This window comes from Lynx canadensis, chromosome B3 (assembly GCF_007474595.2).
Source record: "Lynx canadensis isolate LIC74 chromosome B3, mLynCan4.pri.v2, whole genome shotgun sequence".
NCBI lineage: Eukaryota > Metazoa > Chordata > Mammalia > Carnivora > Felidae > Lynx > Lynx canadensis.
In genome coordinates this window covers 64,271,613-64,287,425 of record NC_044308.2, presented here as the reverse complement: position 1 = coordinate 64,287,425, position 15,813 = coordinate 64,271,613, and positions in this window count along the sequence as shown.

The following is a 15,813-nucleotide window of genomic DNA, read 5'->3' as shown; positions in this document are numbered from 1 at the left end:
AACACCACTCCAATCCTCCAGCCCATGATTTCAAACTTTAAGAAACTTTATACCAAAGCACTATTTCAGTGAACCTTATGACCGAAGTAACAAACCTTACCCTCCAAGAGTTTTGGAAAATTCATTTCTGAATCGTGAACTGCCTCAAGATCATTGATAAAGCCTGGGAGGGGGTCACCAAGAGAACCCCCAAATCTGCTTGGAGAAAACTGTGCCCTGATTGTGTTCTTGGACATGACTTAGAGGGGCTTGCCCACGAATAGGAGCCACCAGTTGCCAATGAAATTGTGTCCTTGGGGAAGACCAGCGGACTAGAGATGAATAAGGAGGACATTCAGGAGCTGGTGGAGGAACATGGCCAGGAGCTGTCTACTGATGAACTGATGGATTTGCATCACCAGCAACAGCAAGAGGTTATGGAGGAGATCTCATCTGCAGAAGGGGAGGAGAAAAAGGTAGAGTAATCTCTCACTTCATATGAGAGTAGGAAGATGTGTAAAACGTGGGAAACAGTGAAGAATTTTGTAGAAAAGCCCCCGCTGAATAAGGTTGTAGCAGTGAGAGCGATGACTCTGTTTAACAACAATGTAATGTCACATTTCCATGAAATCCTCAAAAGGAGGCAAAAGCAAGTGGCATTGGATAGGTTCCTTGTTAAAGTCGCACGAAAAGAAAATGATTCCATTGATCCAATAGGTAGCAGTGATTCTGTTAGAGTAAAAGTCGTCCTGCACAATGACCCTCTTCTTGCTCATCTCCCTCACACCAGTCACAAAGGTTTTCAAAAGTAAGTGCAGGTTAATTTATTTTTCTTTATATTTTGTATTTTCTGTATTATTTGGTATTATATTACAGTACTATAATGATTTTATATGAATATTTTTGGGTTGTCAAATGAATCATCTGAGTTTCCATTATTTCTTATGGAGAAATTCACTTTGATATACAAGTACGTTGGATTACAAGCCTATTTATGGAACAAATGATGCTCACAAACCAAGGTTTTACTGTATTTGTTTCTACTTATTTAGGTCTTCTTTATTTTCTGTTGGAAATATTTTGTAGTTTTAATGTACAGATCTACATACCTTTTGTTGTATTATGTCTAAATATACTTCATATATTTTGATGCTATAGAATTGGTGGTTTTAAGTTTCAATTGCTGTTTGTTCCTTGTTATAGAAATACAACTGATTTCTAAAATCATTTTTATTGACATATAACATTATATTAGTTTCAGGTATACAACATAATGATTCAATACATGTATATCATGAAGTAGTTACCACAATAAGTCTGGTTAACTTCTATCACCAAACATAGCTACATTTTTTTTCTTATGATGAGAACTTTTAAGATGTACTCTCTTAGCAACTTTCAAATACATAATATTATTAGCTATAATCATGACGCCATACATTATATCTCTAGGCTTATTTATTTTATAATCAAAAGTTTGTACCTTTTGGCCACCTTCACCCATTTTGTCCACCCTCCCAGCCCCCACCTATGGCAACCACCAATCTGTTCTCTGTATATATGAGTTTGTTAAAAAAAAAAACCTAATTCCTTTTAATTTCACACACAGGTGATCTCATACAGTTATTTGTCTTTCTCTGAGTTATTTCACTTAGCATAATGCCCTAAAGTCTATCCTTATTGTCGCAAATGTCAGGATTTCCTTCTTTTTTATGGCTGAATAGTATTTCATTGTATATATCCCATATTCTTTTTTAAATAGATTTTATTTTTTACAGCAGTTTTTTAAACTTGTTTTATTTTTTATTTTTTTAAATTTACATCCAAATTAGTTAGAATATAGTCAAACAATGATTTCAGGAGTAGATTCCTTAGTGCCCCTTACCCATTTAGCCCATCCCCCCTCCCAAACCTCTCCCGTAACCCTCAGTTTGTTCTCCATATTTATGAGTCTCTTCTGTTTTGTCCTCCTCCCTGTTTTCATATTATTTTTGTTTCCCTTCCCTTATGTTCATCTGTTTTGTCTCTCAAAGTCCTCTTATGAGTGAAGTCATATGATTTTTGTCTTTCTCTAACTGACTAATTTCACTTAGCATAATACCCTCCAGTTCCATCCACATAGTTGCAAATGGCAAGATTTCATTCTTTTTGATTGCCGAGTAATACTCCATTGTGTGTGTGTGTGTGTGTGTGTGTGTGTGTGTGTGTGTGTATGCCACATCTTCTTTATCCATTCATCCATCGATGGACATTTGGGCACTTTGGCTATTGTTGATAGTGCTGCTATACACATGGAGGTGCATGCATCCCTTCGAAACAGCACCCCTGTATCCCGTGGATAAATGCCTCATAGTGTAATTTCTGGGACGTAGGGTATTTCTATGTTTAGTTTTTTGAGGAACCTCATACTGTTTTCCAGAGTGGCTCCACCAGCTTGCCTTCCCACCAACGATGCAAAAGAGATCCTCTTTCTCCACATCCTTGCCAACATCTGCTGTTGCCTGAGTTGTTAATGTTAGCCATTCTGACAGGTGTAAGGTGGTATCTCGTTGTGGTTTTGATTTGTATTTCCCTGATGATGAGTGATATCAAGCATTTTTTCATGTGTCGGTTGGCCATCTGGATGTCTTCTTTGGAGAAGTGTCTATTCATGTCTTTGTCCATTTCTTCACTGGATTGTTTTTTGGGTGTGGAGTTTGATAAGTTCTTGATAGATTTTGGATACTAACCCTTTATCTGATATGTCCTTTGCAAATATCATCTCCCATTCTGTCAGTTGCCTTTTAGTTTTGCTGATTGTTTCCTTTGCTGTGTAGCAGCTTTTTATTTTGGTGAGTTCCCAGTAGTTCATTTTTGCCCTTGTCTCCAGATATGTGTTGAGTAAGAAGTTGCTGCAGGCAAGATCAAAGAGGTTTTTGCCTGCTTTCTCCCTTAAAGATTTTGATGGCTTCCGGTCTTACATTGAAGTCTTTCATCCATTTTGAGTTTATTTTAGTGTGCGGTATAAGAAAGTGGTCCAGGTTCATTCTTCTGCATGTTTCTGTCCAGTGTTCCCAGCACCACTTGCTGAAGAGACTGTCTCTATTCCATTGGATATTCTTTCCTGCTTTGTCAAAGATGAGTTGGCCATACGTTTGCGGGTCCATTTCTGGATTCTGTTCCATTGATCTGAGTGTCTGTTCTTGTGCCAGTTTCATACTGTCTTGCTGATTACAGCTTTGTAATACAGCTTGAAGTCTGGGATTGGGATGCCTGCAGCTTTGGTTTTCTTTTTCAAGATTACTTTGGTTATTTGGAGTCTTTTCTGGTTCCATACAAATTTTAGGATAGTTTGTTCTAGCTCTGTAAAGAATGCTGCTGTTATTTTGATAGGGATTGCATTGAATATGTAGATTGCTTGGGTACTATTGACACTTTAACAATATTTGTTCTTCATATCCAGGAGCATAGAACATCTTTCCATTTTTTTGTGTCTTCCTCAATTTCTTTCATAAGATTTTATAGTTTTCAGTGTATAGATTTTTTACTTCTTTGGTTAGATTTATTCCTAGGTATTTTATGGTTTTTGTGCAACTGTAAATGGGATTGATTCCTTGATTTGTCTTTCTGTCACTTCATGGTTGGTGTATAGGAATGCAAGTGATTTCTGTGCATTGATTTTATATCCTGCAACTTTGTTGAATTCATGAATTCTAGCAGTTTTTTGGTGGAATCTTTTGGGTTTTCCATATAGAGTATCATGTCATCTGTGAAGAGTGAAAGTTTGACCTCCTCCTGGCTGATTTGGATGCCTTTTATTTTTTTGTGTTGTCTGATTGCAGAGGCTAAGACTTCCAATACTATGTTGAATAACAGGGGCGAGAGTGGACATGCCTGTCTTGTTCCCTAACTTATGGGGAAAGCTCTCAGTTTTTCCCCATTGAGGATGATATTAGCGTTGGGTCATTTCTATATGGCTTTTATGATCTCAAGGTATGCTCCTTCTATCCCTACTTTCATGAGGATTTTTATCAAGAAAGGATGCTGTATTTTGTCAAATCTTTCTCTGCATCTATTGAAAGGATCATATGGTTCTTGTCCTTTCTTTTATTGATGTGATGAATCACGTTAATTGTTTTGTGGATATTGAACCAGCCCTGCATCCCAGGTATAAATCCCACTTGGTCGTGATGAATAATTTTTTTAATGTATTGTTCAATCCGGTTGGCTAATATCTTGGTGAGGATTTTGGCCTCCATGTTCATCAGGGAAATTGGTATATAGTTCTCATTTTTAGTGGGGTCTCTGCCTGGTTTTGGAATCAAGGTAATGCTGGCTTCATAGAAAGAGTTTGGAAGTTTTCCTTCCATTTCTGTTTTTTGGAAGAGCTTCAAGAGAATAGGTGTTAACTCTTCCTTAGATGTTTGGTAGAATCCCCTGGAAAGCCATCTGGCCTTGGACTCTTGTTTTTTGGAAGATTTTTGATTACTAATTCGATTTCTTACTGGTTATGGGTCTGTTCAAATTTTCTATTTCTTCCTGTTTCAGTTTTGGTAGTGTATATGTTTCTAGGAATTTGTCCTTTTATTCCAGATTGCCCATTTTATTGGCATATAATTGCTCATAATATTCTCTTATTATTGTTTTTATTTCAGCTGTGTTGGTTGTGATCTCTCCCCTTTCATTCTTGGTTTTATTTATTTGGGTCCTTTCCTTTTACTTTTTGATCCAACTGGTTAATGGTTTATCAATTTTGTTAATTCTTTAAAAGAACCAGCTTCTGGTTTCATTGATCTGTTCTGTTTTTTTTTGGTTTCAAAGCATTAATTTTGGCTCTAATCTTTATTATTTCTTGTCTTCTGCTGGTTATGAGTTTTATTTGCTCTTGTTTTTCCAGCTCCTTAAGGTGTAAGGTTAGGTTGTGCATCTGAGACTTTCTTCCTTCTTTAGGAAGGCCTGGATTGCTATATACTTTCCTCTTATGACTGCCTTTGCTGTGTCCCAGAGGTTTTGGGTTGTGGTGTTATCATTTTCATTGACCTCTATATGCTGTTTAATTTGCTCTTTAACGTCTTGGTTAGCCCATTCATTCTTTAGTAGGATGTTCTTCAGTATCCAAGTATTTGTTACCTTTCCGAATTTTTTCTTGTGGTTGATTTCGAGTTTCATAGTGTTGTGGTCTGAAAATATGCACAGTATGATCTTGATCTTTTTGTACTTACTTAGGGCTGATTTGTGTCCCAGTATATGATCTATTTTGGAGAACGTTCCATGTGCACTGGAGAAGAATGTATATTCTGCTGCTTTAGGATGAAATGTTCTGAATATATCTTTTAAGTCCATCAGTTCCAGTGTGTCATTCAAAGCCATCGTTTCCCTATTGATTTTTCGATTAGATGATCTGTCCATTGCTGTGAGTGGGGTGTTTAAGTCTCCTACTATTATGGTATTACTATCGATGAGTTTCTTTATGTTTGTGATGAATTGATTTATATATTTGGGCGCTTTCACATTTGGCGCATGAATGTTTACAATTGTTAGGTCTTCTTGGTGGATAGACCCCTTGATTATGATATAATGCCCTCTGAATCTCTTGATATAGTCTTTATTTTAAAGTTTAGGGGTACCTGGGTGGTTCAGTCAGTTAAGCGTCTGACTTCAGCTCCGGTCATGATCTCAAAGTCCGTGAGTTCAAGCCCCACGTCGGGCTCTGTGCTCACAGCTCAGAACCTGGAGCCTGCTTCGAATTCTCTGTCTCCCTCTCTCTCTGACCCTTCCCCGTTCATGCTCTGTCTCTCTCTGTCTCAAAACTAAATAAACATTAAAAAATAAAAAAAAATAAAGTCTAGATTGTCTGATGTAAGTATGAGTACTCTTTCTTTTGTTGACCATTAGCATGAGAGATGGTTCTCCATCCCCTTATTTTCAATATGAAGGTGTCTTTAGGTCTAAAGTGGGTCTCTTGTAAACAGCAAATAGATGGATCTTGTTTTCTTATCCATTCTGTTACCCTATATCTTTTGATTGGAGCATTGAGTACATTGGCATTTAGAGTGAGTACTGAAAGATATTAATTTATTGCCATTATTATGCTTGTAGAGTTGGAGTTTCTGGTGGTGTTCTCTGGTCCTTTCTAATCTTTGTTGCTTTTGGTATTTATATATGTATATACGTGTGTGTGTTGTTTATCTTTTCTCCCCTCAGAGAGTCCCCCTTAAAATTTCTTGCAGGGCTGGTTTAGTGGTCACAAACTCCTTTAATTTTTGTTTGTCTGGGAAACTTTTTATCTCTCCTTATATTTTGAATGACAGCCTTGCTGGATAAAGAATTCTTAGCTGCATATTTTTCTGATTCAGCACACTGAATATATCCTGCCATTCCTTTCTGGCCTGCCAAGTTTCTGTGGTTAAGTCTGCTGCAAATCTGATCTGTCTTCCCTTGTAGGTTCAGGACTTTTTTTTCCCTTGCTGCTTTCATGATTCTCTCCTTGCCTGGGTATTTTGTGAATTTTACTATGATATTCCTTGTTGATGGTCAGTTTTTGTTGAATCTAATGGAGGTCCCCTGTGCTTCCTGGATTTTGATGTCTGCATCTTTTCCCAGGTTAGGAACATTTTCCACTATGATTTGCTCACATAACCCTTCTATCCCTATTTCTCTCTCTTCCTCTTCTGGGACCCCTATGATTCTGATCTTGTTCATTTTTAATGAGTCACTGATTTCTCTAATTCTTAATTCGTGCTCTTTTGCCTTAATCTCCCTCTTTTTTTCTGCTTCATTCTTCTCTATAAGTTTGTCCTCTATATTGCTAATTCTCTGTTCTGCCTCATCCATCCTTGCTGCCGTGGCATCCATTAGAGATTGCAGCTCAGTTATAGCATTTTTAATTTCATTCTATTTTTTACTTCTTTTATCTCTGCATAAAGGGATTCTAATTTATTTTCAACTCCAGCTAGTATTCTTCTTATCATGATTCTAAATTCTGATTCAGACATCTTGCTTGTGTCTGTGTTGGTTAAATCCCTGGCTTTCATTTCTTCATGCTCTTTCTTTTGGGGTGAATTCCTTCATTTTGTCATTTTGAAGGGAGAAAGGGAATTAATGAGGTAGAAAAAATAAAATTAAAAAAATATTAAAATTAAAAACTTAAACACACACGCACACACACACACAAAATCTAATAAATGATGCTAGATCCTAGGTATTTTTTTGTCTGGGTGTTGAAAGTGGTTTGACAGATTAGAGAAAAAAGGGAGGGGGGAGGAAATTGTTTGAGAATTTGGAAAAATGAATACACTGAAGTAGACTAAAATGAGATGATGGGAGTAAAATAGAATCTGAAAAAATTTACACAAAAGTAAAGAACATAGTAGCAAAAAAATTAATGAAAAATATTTTTAATAAAAATTAAACATAAAAATGAATTTTTTTCTCTTTCTGTATTCAAGAAAAAGAAATGAAAAAAAGAAAAAATCTGAAATTGTTTGAAAATTTGAGAAAGTGAATACACTGTAGTAGACTAAAATAAAATGATGGAAGTAAAATAGAATTTGAAAAAATTTACATAAAAGCATAGAAAATATATAGTAAAAAAAATTAAAGAAGAATATTTTTAATAGAAATTGAAAGTAAAAGTGAAGTTTTTCACTTTCTGCATTGTATAAAAAGAAAAGAAACAAAAATGAGAAAAAAAACAAAAAAGAAAACAAGCAAATTGTTTGAAAATTTGAAAAGGTGAATACATTGAAGTAGACTCAGATAGAATGATGGAAGATAGAGTTTGAAAAAATTTACACAAAAGTAAAAATAGAGTAAAAAAATTAAAGAAAAATATTTTTAATAAAAATTGAAAATAAAAATGAATTTTTTCTCTTTCTGTAGTCAAGAAAAAGAATAGTGTAAAAGAGAAAAAAAAAAGAAAGAAAATTGAATAGATGGACCTGCTAACAGATTGAAATAGGACTGAAATTACTTCATTTTCCTTAGAAGTCAAACTATATAGCGCTTCATTGTTCATAAACTAGGTGGTGAGACTTGTGTTCTTGAAGAGCGAGGTTGGGCCATTTGGGCAGGGCTCAGTGTAATGGCTCTGTTCTCCACTAGATGGTGCTGCTAGCCTACCGGGGTGGATTGTTACGGAGCTCATAGGTGGGTATGCGCATGCGGGGGAGCGGTGAAAATGGTGTCACCCAGCTACCCAGTCTCTAGTATGGGAACTTTGTTCTCTCTGATCAGCAATCAAGCACCCATCCTCTGTCTTCAGCTTTGTCCACTTCCCGCTTTTTCACTGTCCATGACTAAGCCCCAGGCAGTACCTCTCTCCCACGTTTTGTCTCAGATGCGGCTGTTTTCCCTGGTCCCTAACTTCTGAGGGACTGTGGCTTTGACCTGTTCCGCTCCTCTACAGAGGGTCTCACTGAGCAATGGAGCAATGGCTGAATGCCAGCTGCACCCAGGAAAGTTCATGAGACCGTGCTGCTGCCGGTGCCCTGGGACTGTGGCCAGGTGCCAGCCTGCCCCAGAAAAAGCATTTCAGGGATTGTGGAAAATCACAACACACATCTGGCACCAGGCTTCACCCTTAATGTACTTGTTCCATCACCAGCGAATGTGGCTGTTCTCTGGGGTCTGTTGGGACCAGGTGGCCTCAACAGTTTCTATCAAATGTCCTTCCAGCAGTGGAATCGCTTTTCCCCGTGTGGACCGCACTCTGTCCCTGGGGATTTGCCCTTCCCACCAGAGCGTCACCAGGGAGAAAATTGTCCAATTTTCCCTGCATAATTTGCTGAAGACACTGTCTTTTTTCCACTGGATATTATTTCTTGCTTTGTCAAAGATTAGTTGACCATACATTTGTTCGTCTATTTCTGGGTTCTCTATTCTGTTCCACTGATTTATATGTGTCTGTTTTTGTGCTAGTACCATACTGTCTTGATGATAACAGTTTTGTAATACAGCTTGAAGTCCAGAATTGTGATGCCTCCAGCTTTGGTTTTCTTTTTCAACATTACTTTGGTAATTTGGTGTCTTTTCTGGTTCCATACACATTTTAGAATTATTTGTTCTGCTCTGTGAAGAATGCTGATGTTATTTTGATAGGGATTGTATTGGATGTGCAAATCGCATTGGGTAGTATAGACATTTTAACAATATTTGTTATTCTAGTCCATGAGCATAGAATGGTTTTCCACTTCTTTGTATCTTCCTCAATTTCTTTCATAAGCTTTCTATAGTTTTCAGCACACAGATCTTTTACCTCTTTGGTTAGGTTTATTCCTAGTATCTTATGCTTTTTGGTGTAATTGTAAGTGGGATCAATTCCTTGATTTCTCTTTCTGCTGCTTCATTGTTGGTGTATAGAAATGCAACCAATTTCTGTATGTTGATTTTATATCCTGAAACTTTGCTACATTTATGTATCTGTAATAGCAGTTTCTTGGTGAAGTCTTTCAGGTTTTCCACGTACAGTATCATGTCGTCTGTGAAGAATGGAAGTTTGACTTCTTCCTTGCCAGTTTGTATGCCTTTTATTTCTTTTTGTTGTCTAACTGCTGAGGATAGGACTTCCAGTACGATGTTGAACAGCAGTGGTGAGAGTGGACATTCCTGTCGTGTTCCTGATCTCAGGGGGAAAGCTCTCGGTTTTTCCCCATTGAGGATGATATTAGCTCTGGGTCTTTGATATATGGCCTTTATGATGTTGAGGTATGTTCCTTCTATCCCTACTTTCTTGAGGGTTTTTATCAAGAAAGGATGCTGTATTTTGTCAAATGCTTTCTGCTATGGTTAACTTTAAATGTTTGGTAGAATTCACCAGTGAAGCCATCTGATTCTTGACTTTTGTTTTTTTGAATCAGTAATTAAAAACCTCCAATCTCCTTAGTAGTAATCATTCTGTTCATATTTTTTATTTCTTCATGATTCATTTTTGGTAGATTGTATGTTTCTGGGACTGTATCCATTTCTTCTACATTGTCCAATTTGTTGGTGTGTATTTGTTCATAGTTTCTTATTATCCTTTGTATTATTGTGGAATCATTTATACCATCTTTTTTTTTCCGTCTTATTATTTATTTGAGTCCTGTCTTTTTTTTCTTGGTGAGTCTAGCTAAAGGTGGTCAGTTTTGTTTTTTGTTTCAAAAACCAGCTCTTAGTTTCATTGTTTTTATTTTATTTGTTTTTTTTTGTCATTTAGTCCCTGTTTCATTTATTTTTTTATTTTTATTTTTTGCTTAATCATTTTATTTTATTTTTTATTTTTTTAAAATTTACATTCAAATTTGTTAACATATAGTGCAACAGTGATTTCAGGAGTAGATTCCTTAGTGCCCCTTACCCAGTTAGCCCATCCCCCCTCCCACAAGCCCTCCAGTAATCCTCATTTTGTTCTCCATATTTATGAGTCTCTCCTGTTTTGTCCCCCTCCCTGTTTTTATATTATTTTTGTTTCTCTTCCCTTAGGTTCATCTTTTTTGTCTCTTAAAGTCCTCATGTGCATGAAGTCATATGATTTTTGTCTTTCTCTGACTAATTTCACTTAGCATAATACCCTCCAGTTCCATCCACGTAGTTGCAAATGGCAAGATTTCATTCTTTTTGATTGCCGAGTAATACTCCATTGTATATATATACCACATCTTCTTTATCCATTCATCCATTGATGGACATTTGGGCTCTTTCCAGACTTTGGCTATTGTTGATAGTGCTGCTATAAACACGGGGGTGCATGTGTCCTTTCGAAACAGCACACATATATCCTGTGGATAAATGCCTAGTAGTGCAATTGCTGGGTCGTAGGGTAGTTCTATTTTTAGTTTTTTGAGGAACCTCCTTACTGTTTTCCAGAGTGGCTGCACCAGCCTGCATTCCTACTGTTTCATTTATTTTTGACCTAATCTTTGTTAATTCCTTCTTTCTACTAACTTCAGGCTTTGTTTTTCCTATTTTAGTTCCTTGAAGTGTAAAGTTAGGTTATTTGAGAATTTTCTTGTTTTTTTTTTAATTTTTTTAACGTTTATTCATTTTTGAGAGACAGAGACAGAGCACTAGTGGGGGAGGGGCAGAGAGAGAGAGGGAGACACAGAATCTGAAGCAGGCTCCAGGCTCCGAGCTGTCAGCACAGAGTCTGACGCGGGGCTCGAACTCATGACGGGAGATCATGACCTGAGCGGAAGTTGGATGCCTAGCCCACTGAGCCACCCAGAAGCCCCGAGAACTTTCTTGTTTCTTAATATAGGCATTTATTGCAATGAACTTCCCTCTTTGGACTACTTTTGCAGCATCCTATAAGTTTTGGTATGTTTCATTTCCATTTTTATTTATCTCAAGGTAGTTTTCAATTTCTATTTTGATTTCTTCTTTAACCCCTTGGTTGTTCACTAGCATACTGTTCAATGCCCACATATTTGTGAGTTTTCCAGTTTTCTTCATCTGATTCGTTTCTAGTTTCATACCATTGTGGTTGGAAAAGATGCTTGATATGATTTCAGTCTTCTTAAGTTTATTAAGATTTGCTTTGTGGTCTAACATATAATCTTTCCTAAAGAATGTTCCATGTGTGCTTGAAAAGCATGTGTATTCTGTTGTTTTGGGATGAAATATTCTGTACATATCTGTAAGTTCATCTGGTCTAATGTGCCGGTTCAGGCCAATGTTTCCTTATTGATTTTTGTGTGGATGAACTATCCATTGACAAAAGTAGGGTATTAAAGTTTCCTACTATTATCATATTGCTGCGTATTTCTCCCTTTAGTTCTGTTAATATTTTTTAATACATTTAGGTGATCCTATGATAGGTTCATAAATGTTTACAAATATAATATCCTTTTATTGGCTTGACACTTCCCCCTTATTTCATACTGATAAAGATTATGTCATGCTCATTCTCACAAGGAAGATGGGATAATATTAGACCAAATGACCCTGCTCCTGGACTGACAGTGAGACCAGTTACTTTAAAACATGGAGAAGGCATGCATGTCTAACTTGAAGTTGTGTTAGGAAAGGTGAATGGGGAATGGATGTCAGGGTGGCACCCGACCATTTCTAATAAACCTGATTGATCGGAGGAAGCCCAACTAGATGAAGTTCTCGTGTGAAGGATTTTTTCCCCAATGGCTGCGGGAAGCAATTATTATTATTTTTTTGCCTTTGAATATAAATGAAGAAGCATGTAGCTTTGGCTCTACTGGCCAGGAGTCATCCTGAAAATGAAAGCAGCCATGGGACCAAAGCACAGGGATTCATAGAGAAATGGATAATTAGAGCCGGAACCCAGACTAATCTATGTGTGAGGCTTTATCTTGGACTTTTCAGGTACCCAAACCAATAAATTCCCGTTATTACTTAAGCTAATCTGAGTTGATTTTTTGTTGCTGATTTATTTTTATTTTGTTGTGACTTAGTATATTTCTAAACAACAGAATTCTGAGATATAAAGGCTGATACAATGGCACAGGCCAATATTACAGTCTCCAGCACTAGAAAACATTGAACTTTCAGGAAAGAGCCAGTAATGAGAGAATGATATCTAGCCAGCAAGTGGGATAAAGGGGATTCAGTCAGATCCTTTTTTCCAGATGTTTCTAACTGGGGAGATAAGTCTTTTGAAAGAGTATTATGGTAGAAAAAAATGTTATGGCTTTACCAACTATTTTTTTCTTCTAGGCACATAAGAAGACCTCTCTCTGAAGACAGGTTGGGATAATGTGTCTGTGACTGAGTTTTAATCTGTGAAGTATAGGCAGATGTGATATATTTTCTTCTAGTCCTTACCATGAAAGTCTTTGTATAATCTGTTGTTCTTATTTTCATTTCTATGTAGACTTTGGTTGCCATTTATCAAAATAGCAGAGTTTGAGAAGAATCTCAGGTCCCTGAATTACTACATAGAAAATCATTGTTTTGGTTAGCTACTGCTGCATAGTAAACTGCCTCAAAGGATATTGGCCTAAACAACAGTGTATTATTATTTGTTATGATTCTGCCATAACAAATGGGCTTACCTGGTGGTTCCCACTTGAGATCTCTCATGCAGTTATAGGCAATTGTTGGCTGAGACCATGGTCATCTGATGGTCAACTGACATGGATGACCAGAAGGTACACTCACGCTGATAGCTGAGGCTGGCTATCTGCTGGTTACCCCCCTGGGGATGACAACTGGGGTGCCTATATGTGGCCACTCTGTGGCTCAAGAACCTCTTGGCCTTGTGCCTGAGTTCCAAAAGGAACCATATTGGAAGGGTACATTCTAAGAGGCAGGAAATGGAAGCAGCCGACAAGTTAAGGACTTTACCTGGAGTGGCACAGCATCATTTTCAGCATATTTTATTGATTAAAGGAGCCGCTAGCCCTGCCTCGATTCAATGGGGAAATAAACTACTTCTTGTTGTGGCAATGGCAAAGCCACTTTGCCAAAGATAATATGGTACTGGTGACATTGTCACGACCATCTCTGGGAATATAATATGTCATATCCTCCCAGCAAACACTTCACTGAACTATGACACAGGTAGACATAAACTTAATTCACTGAGATTTTGAGATGGTTACAGCAATCAGTTTATTCTATTGTACATAATATTAAAAATGTTTTTGAGTATAGTTGACACATAACGTTACATTAGTTTCAGGTATACAACATAGTGATTCATCATCTCTATACTTTATGCTGTGCTCACCACAAATGTCGCTACCATCTGTCACCATGCAACACTACTACATTATCATTAACTATATTCCCTATTGCTGTATCTTTTATTCATATCACTTATTCACTCTGTAACTGGAAGCCTGTACTATACATAATATTGCATTAAATGGGGACTATACCTTTTTTCTCTGGGGTTCACAATAATGCCTCTTCCCAGCTTGAGCCTTCTCCTACACATGAAGATAGTATAATTCAAACAGAATATTTAGTCCTAGGTGCAAGGAGGTACCTGCTGTATCCACTTAAAAAGCCATTTGGTGCACTAAGTTCCAGCTGCCAACTTGAAGGTCTGGGTTGAGTTGCACTGGAAAATAGTCATATTACAGGTGGTGCCGTGCATGGAACTAGTATAACTTCCCACCTCCAGACATTTGGTCAGTTCAAGTCCGACATCCATCTCAAATCCTGGGTTCTATTATGCAAATTGAAGGATCTTATTTCAAACGCCAGTGTGTTTTCCAAATGTGCTCCCCTCCTAATTTCAAGGATAGTAAACGTTCAAATAAATTTTATACATTGCATTACTTATAAACATCCCTCAAGAGATTCTTAGAGCCCTTGCTGTATATTTCTTTGTATATACCACAAAGTATGTATATTAGTTCTGTTAATATTTTTTAATACATTTAGGTGATCCTATGATGGGTTCATATATGTTTACAAATATAATATCCTTTTATTGGCTTGACACTTCCCCCTTATTTCATACTGATAAAGATTATGTCACGCTCATTCTCACAAGGAAGATGGGATAATATTAGACCAAATGACCCTGCTCCTGGACTGACAGTGAGACCAGTTACTTTAAAGCATGGAAAAGGCATGCATGTCTAACTTGAAGTTGTTAGGAAAGGTGAATGGGGAGCCCTTGCTGTATATTTCTTTGTGTATACCGCTTCAAATCCTTTGCATGGTAACTATATATTGGTCAAGGGTACGATCTCACATTTCTACCTCCTTAGAGTCCTGTTTCTGTTGTTGAGGAATCCACAGAGCTGATACCAAGAAGAGTGTATGGCTACTGTTGTTTTCTCTAGTTTGTATGATGCTCAATAGAAGCTCTGACTTTCTACACATACAGTCTAGGAGGGCCCACGCATTCTTGGCAACTAGTAAGGTAGAGGTAGTTTCCTTGGTCCAGAAGATAAGTTTGAATACAGAATATTTTTTTCTGAATATATCAGTCTGTATTGAGATCAGTGAGATAGGTTCCTGGGTTGATGCAAAAAAGTAGTTTTTGCTGTAGAGCCTCCAGTGGTTCAGTGTTGGAATTCATAAACTCCTCTTTGCTTTTGGATGGTACAAGAAGGGCCAACTTAATGGGCATGTGACCTGTGCAGTTGCACCAAACCTGCCCTTACCAGAGTTCTACTCTGGGTTTAATGCTCTGCTTTTGCTATCTTGAGATTCTTTTTTTTTTTAATTTTTAAAAAAAATTTAATATTTATTTTTGAGAGAGAGACAGAGACAGAGAGAGAGAGAGAGAGAGCAGAGGAGGGGCAGAGAGGGAGGGAGACACAGCCTCTGAAGCAGGCTCCAGGCTCCGAGCTGTCAACACAGAGCCTGATGTGGGGTCGAACTTAGAAACTGTGACCATGACCTGAGCCGACTGAGCCACCGACTGAGCCACCAGGTACCCTGCTGTCTGGGTGCACAACATTATATAATCAGTCCTGAGTTCAAGGACTAGCATTTCCTCTCTCTAATCAAACCAATCAGTAGTTGTCTAATCATGTCCCTAAACTACTACTGATGTCATTAGCATAAAAATAAACTGAGTGAAATTTAGGAATTTCCAGAAGTTAATAGTTTCTGATAGGTGATATTTGGGCCAGAAATTATAGAATATTCACAGCATCAAATAACAATGTGTCTCTGAATACTGTGGTTCTGTTCTATTATGGTCCATTCCATTCATTCCACAAATAGTTACTGAACACTCTCTAGAAAGGAGGACACTGTTCAACAGAGAAACTGATCAGAAGCCAGTGTAGGAATTTGTCTGAAGTGTTCTTCCTCAGTGATTTTAATTAGTAGCTTGATTTCTTTAATAGACATGGAACTATTCATATTTAAGTTATTCCTTATATTATTTCTTTTAAATTGTTTCTCAAAGAATGTATCAGTTTCATCTAAATTTTC